The 6004-nt window shown below is 37.9% G+C and overlaps 1 long non-coding RNA gene across 1 annotated transcript; it reads left to right on the top strand.

Moving 5' to 3' along the window:
- The first annotated feature begins 792 nt into the window (after positions 1-792).
- Positions 793-3037, top strand: LOC141349790 (uncharacterized). Its single transcript, XR_012357823.1, has 4 exons — positions 793-2556; positions 2639-2671; positions 2755-2817; positions 2901-3037. It is a non-coding gene; the product is annotated as an uncharacterized lncRNA (long non-coding RNA).
- The last annotated feature ends 2967 nt before the right edge of the window (positions 3038-6004 follow it).

A 6004-nucleotide genomic window follows, 5' to 3' on the forward strand; every position in this document is an offset into this window, starting at 1 on the left:
TCAGCTCGTTGTTTTCCTGTGTGTGTGTTTTATGTCAAGCCTATGCTGTCATGTTTATTGCTGTCAAAAATAAGTTTATTGTTTTAGACTGTCCAGTTTCTGGCAGGTTTTATGACCGGAGTTTCTCCGTCCTGTGTGCGCTCCTCTCCCGGGCGCGCTTCTCGACCCCCACTGCGTGTCTCACAGCGGTGTCGGTGTTCAGCGGACCTGTGTGGTTCTTTAGACGAAAACCTGTTTATTATAAACTAAATAAAAATTTAACCGTGAGTCTTTTCACGACCCCTGCTCACTATGTTCAGGCGTATTAAAGCTCGATCACCGGTGGTGATAGAGAACGAGCCGAGTGTGCGTTCATATCTGTCGTTTTAAAATAAACGTAATAAATGTAATTCTGTCCGCTGTTGCAAAATAAAGATTTATTTTAGATTTAGGGGTTTCTTGAACCAAGTCTCTCTGATTAAAACATGTGAATGCGCGCACCAACGGTGACAGAGAACTTACGCTGATGCGCACTTATATCTGACCTTAATAAACTTTTAAATGTTTTAAGACGTTTTCATCCCATCTTCAGGGTTTGTTTTTAGTAATGTCTACTTAAAACCATGTGTGAATATGTGTATATTATACAACGAATCTTATCACGTATGCTCTGACAAAATAAAGCATTATTTTAGATTTTAGGTGGTGCGGACACATATTTATGGCAAATACTGTTGAATATAAACGTTCGTTTTGTCAAAAGTTTCTTTAAAGTCTATAAGTAATGAAACATTTTAGATGTATCTGGTTAAACTTAAATCTGATATTTTCTATCGATCTATTTCTTTAGTTTTCTGATCAGTCAACGTTCACAAGCTGCTCTCATGACCGTGTGTGTGTGTGTGTGTGCGTGTGAGATAATTCACAGCAGGGGCGGATTGTAAACTAGTTAGAGACTTTTAAAACCGTGATGGTAAAATGTAATACGGTCCACTCTGAAGAAAAGTAAAGTTTTATTTTAGATTTAGGGAATTCTTGAACCAAGTCTCTGATTAAAACTTTTGAGTGTAACATCACAAATATTTAATATATTCCGTATAGTTTAACCATTCCCTTATGCCATAACCTTAGGCGCCGTCAATACTTCTTTCTTTAGACTAAAGGAAATTTATTTTAACCTTAATAAAAGTTTATTCGCATCACAAAGTCCGTGAGTCTTTTCTAAAGGTCGATCACCGGCGGTGACAGAGAACGCGTCGGATGTACGTTCATATCTACCGTTTTAAAATAAACTTAATAAATATAATTCTGTCCGCTCTGACAAAATAAGGTTTTATTTTAGATTAAGGGGTTTCTTTAAACAAGTCTCTGATTAAAACATGCGAATACGTACAACAACGTAGCCAGAGGACGTACGCTGATGCGCTCTTATATCTATCGCTAACAACCTTTTAAAAGTTTAAGACATTTCAGACCCTCTTATGGTTTAAAATCATTAAGGTCACCCCGCAACCATGTGTTTATATATCTATTTACGATCAATGTAATTCTGACCGCATTTCATTTTTAAAGTTTAAGACATTCTCAGCCCATATTCTGGTTGTGTTCATTAAGGAACCCGACAACCTAGTATGTATATGTGTATACAATAATGTAATGCAGTCCACGTTAACAAAAATAAGGATCATTTTAGACGTAACGGTGGTACATAGCGATTAAAACATGTACATGAACAATCATGCGTTTTAGGTTTGTAGGAGTAGGCCACATTTTTTATATCGGCTGATCAGATATCAACTGAGCCGTGTTCTGAATAAAGAAACTATTTTGCTTCCGAAGACCTCTAAAACAGGCACAAGGTTTCAGGGGTTTGTTCTTATGATAGTATCTGTATGAGGGTGTGGGACACGTGTGTATGTGTCGCAGTTCACAACTATCCGACACACTTGGGGGGATGATGTGAAAACAATTGTTTATCTATGTTGTCCCTAATGGCTAAAATAATTTATGACTCACGCCTCTCTGATGCTCTGACAGGTGGTTCAATCACTTTATTTCTAGTTAGAACCCATCCAGAGACATGCTTTGAGGTGAATTACCCCACGCGTTTTTTTATGTGCGTCTCTAAAGCAATAGAAGCATCCATGCGTATTTTATACGCTCTCTTAAGATACGTCTGTAACATCAAAAGTTTCTTTATAGATAATCAGGAATCAAACATCCATACAAACTGATGACAGTTGACACAAAACAGATCTCATGTCTTTAACAGACACACCTATTTACCAAACTCTTATAAAGCAAGACCCAAACACTGTATATTTTAACACACGTGAAAACTTGTATCTGGACCTCGGAGCAAGAAAGTTTACGTTAAAAAGTCTAGAAAAGAAATGGCGTCATACCTTAGCGGTGAGTATGTTTAACAGACTGTTTTTGATCTTTAAATATGTTTTCTATTACAAAATTACCACATAGGCGCAGATATCATATCATTTGATATTGTTTTAGGTGCCCTGAACGACCCCATCTACGCAGATGTTGTAGTTGAAATTTGCGACTTGAATAGGTCATCAGGTATGTTTTAACGTTTTCTACTTATAATTTTAAATGATACTTACGCATAAAATTAATCTACAACACTCACTATTTCCTCCAGGATTGAGGACCCCCATGGTTAATGATGAAAACTGTAAGTTGTGCGTGTGCGCGTGTGTGTGTGTGTGTGTGTATTGGCTAAGCCATGTCTTACGAGCAACACAACTATTTTCACAGCGCATAACAACAGATCATCTCCACGAAAGGCGGTGTGGGGCGTTGCAGATCGTCGCACACTGGGTGTGTATTTGTGTTTTAAATTTTTTCATTCCAACACAACGTCTGCTTTCAAAAATACTAAAAAATTGATTTTACCATTGTAGCGAATTTGTCTAACCTTGTGGCCAGTATACCCAGTACATCACAGGGTGTCGGAAATAACGAGAACGGTAAGATGTGTATGTGTGTGTGTGCGTGTGTGTGTGTGTGTGTGTGTGTGTGTGTGTGTGTGTGTGTGTGTGTGTGTGTGTGTGTGTGTGTGCCTATTGCCCCAAGCAAAAGTAACTTGTTTTAATCAGAGACTTGGTTAAAGAAATGGCTAAATCTAAAATAAACTTTTATTTTGCCAGAGCGGACAGAATTACATTTATTAAGTTTATATGAACACACACCCGGTTCGTTCTCTGGTCATCACCGGTGATCGACCTTTAATGCGCGTGAACAATAGATTGCGGTGCATGAACAGTTTCACGGCGTTCGTGATGCAAATAAACTTTTATTTAGGTTAAAATAAATACCCTTTAGTCTAAAGAAAATAGTATTGGCGACCCGTCCTATAAGTTTACTCAGACACCTCTAAAATGTTTGATTTTTTTCAAATGTTTAAATTTCTTAAACTTTAAAAATCTTATTTTTAATACCACAGATATGTGTGTGCATGTGCCTATTGCCCCAAGCAAAAGTAACTTGTTTTAATCAGAGACTTGGTTAAAGAAATGGCTAAATCTAAAATAAAACCTTATTTTGTCAGAGCGGACAGAATTATATTTATTAAGTTTATTTTAAAACGGTAGATATGAACGTACATCCGACGCGTTCTCTGTCACCGCCGGTGATCGACCTTTAGAAAAGACTCACGGACTTTGTGATGCGAATAAACTTTTATTAAGGTTAAAATAAATTTCCTTTAGTCTAAAGAAAGAAGTATTGACGGCGCCTAAGGTTATGGCATAAGGGAATGGTTAAACTATACGGAATATATTAAATATTTGTGATGTTACACTCAAAAGTTTTAATCAGAGACTTGGTTCAAGAATTCCCTAAATCTAAAATAAAACTTTACTTTTCTTCAGAGTGGACCGTATTACATTTTACCATCACGGTTTTAAAAGTCTCTAACTAGTTTACAATCCGCCCCTGCTGTGAATTATCTCACACGCACACACACACACACACACGGTCATGAGAGCAGCTTGTGAACGTTGACTGATCAGAAAACTAAAGAAATAGATCGATAGAAAATATCAGATTTAAGTTTAACCAGATACATCTAAAATGTTTGATTACTTATTGACTTTAAAGAAACTTTTGACAAAACGAACGTTTATATTCAACAGTATTTGCCATAAATATGTGTCCGCACCACCTAAAATCTAAAATAATGCTTTATTTTGTCAGAGCATACGTGATAAGATTCGTTGTATAATATACACATATTCACACATGGTTTTAAGTAGACATTACTAAAAACAAACCCTGAAGATGGGATGAAAACGTCTTAAAACATTTAAAAGTTTATTAAGGTCAGATATAAGTGCGCATCAGCGTAAGTTCTCTGTCACCGTTGGTGCGCGCATTCACATGTTTTAATCAGAGAGACTTGGTTCAAGAAACCCCTAAATCTAAAATAAATCTTTATTTTGCAACAGCGGACAGAATTACATTTATTACGTTTATTTTAAAACGACAGATATGAACGCACACTCGGCTCGTTCTCTATCACCACCGGTGATCGAGCTTTAATACGCCTGAACATAGTGAGCAGGGGTCGTGAAAAGACTCACGGTTAAATTTTTATTTAGTTTATAATAAACAGGTTTTCGTCTAAAGAACCACACAGGTCCGCTGAACACCGACACCGCTGTGAGACACGCAGTGGGGGTCGAGAAGCGCGCCCGGGAGAGGAGCGCACACAGGACGGAGAAACTCCGGTCATAAAACCTGCCAGAAACTGGACAGTCTAAAACAATAAACTTATTTTTGACAGCAATAAACATGACAGCATAGGCTTGACATAAAACACACACACAGGAAAACAACGAGCTGATTGACACATCGTAAAACACGCACAGGATACTCGCTGTCTAAAGCCCTTGATATACGATTCTCAAACCTAGACAGATTGTACAGCTTTTGATTGATAGTCCCGCCCCCTGTCAAAGGGGTCATAAATCAATCAAATTTTGACATATGCAGGCCCGTTACAACTACTCCGGGGTTTTTGTTTTTTTCTCCTAGGGGGTTTTTTACCCCGGGGAGGTAGCCTGCTTGGGCTTAATTTAGCTTCTTCTCCTAGACGTTACATTAGTAATACGCTCGTTCATAATGTCGAGTCATAGCCTCAGCAAATTTGACAGCTTATGCTATTGTGTATTATGTTGTGCTATCTGTCATTTTTCTGTGCTTTTACTGCTTCTATTAATGTAAAGCTGCTTTGAAACAATTGAGTATTGTGAAAAGCGCTATATAAATAAAATTGAATTGAATTGAATTGAATTGTAGAAACTTGTGGCTTACCACATTTAAGGAGGCTGACAGGCTGTGTAAGAACATACATCACAATGGGGTGTATGCTGTACCCCTGGGGTGTAAGGGGCCCCCAAAATTTCCCATTGACTTATAATGGGGCAGGAAACATGCCCATATAAGGGAATAAAAGCGTCCCAGATGGAATATCTTCACTTTAGAGTGTCGTAGAGACATGGGGGTGGGTTCATTTTACTCAGTCATCCAATCAGTCTCTCAGGGTTGTCCCAGAGCTATTAATCCATGCCCCTAGCAACAATTTTGGGTACCCTAGCAACATCTCCCATAGACTACCATTATATAAAGCCAAGATGGATATCTTTAGACCAGAGTGTCATAGAGACATGGGTGTGGGCTCATTTTACTCAGGGATCCAATCAGTCTTAATAGGATTCTTATTAAGGCATTAAGCCACGCCCCTAGCAACCAAATATGAGCACCCTAGCAACATAATAAACAAAGCCTTATATCTCTTGGTCTGAACATCATAGAGACATGGGGGTTGGGTCGTTGGGTCATGTTAGCTTCATGCTAGCTTCATGCTAAGTCATACTAGCTTCATGCTAGTTTTATGCTAGCTTTATGCTAATTTCATAATAAATCTTGCTAACTTCATGTTAAATCATGCTAATTCATGTTAAATCTTGTTAGCTGCACGCTAAATAGTGCTAGCGTCATGCTA

The sequence above is a fragment of the Misgurnus anguillicaudatus genome, chromosome 15 (genome assembly GCF_027580225.2).
Source record: "Misgurnus anguillicaudatus chromosome 15, ASM2758022v2, whole genome shotgun sequence".
NCBI lineage: Eukaryota > Metazoa > Chordata > Actinopteri > Cypriniformes > Cobitidae > Misgurnus > Misgurnus anguillicaudatus.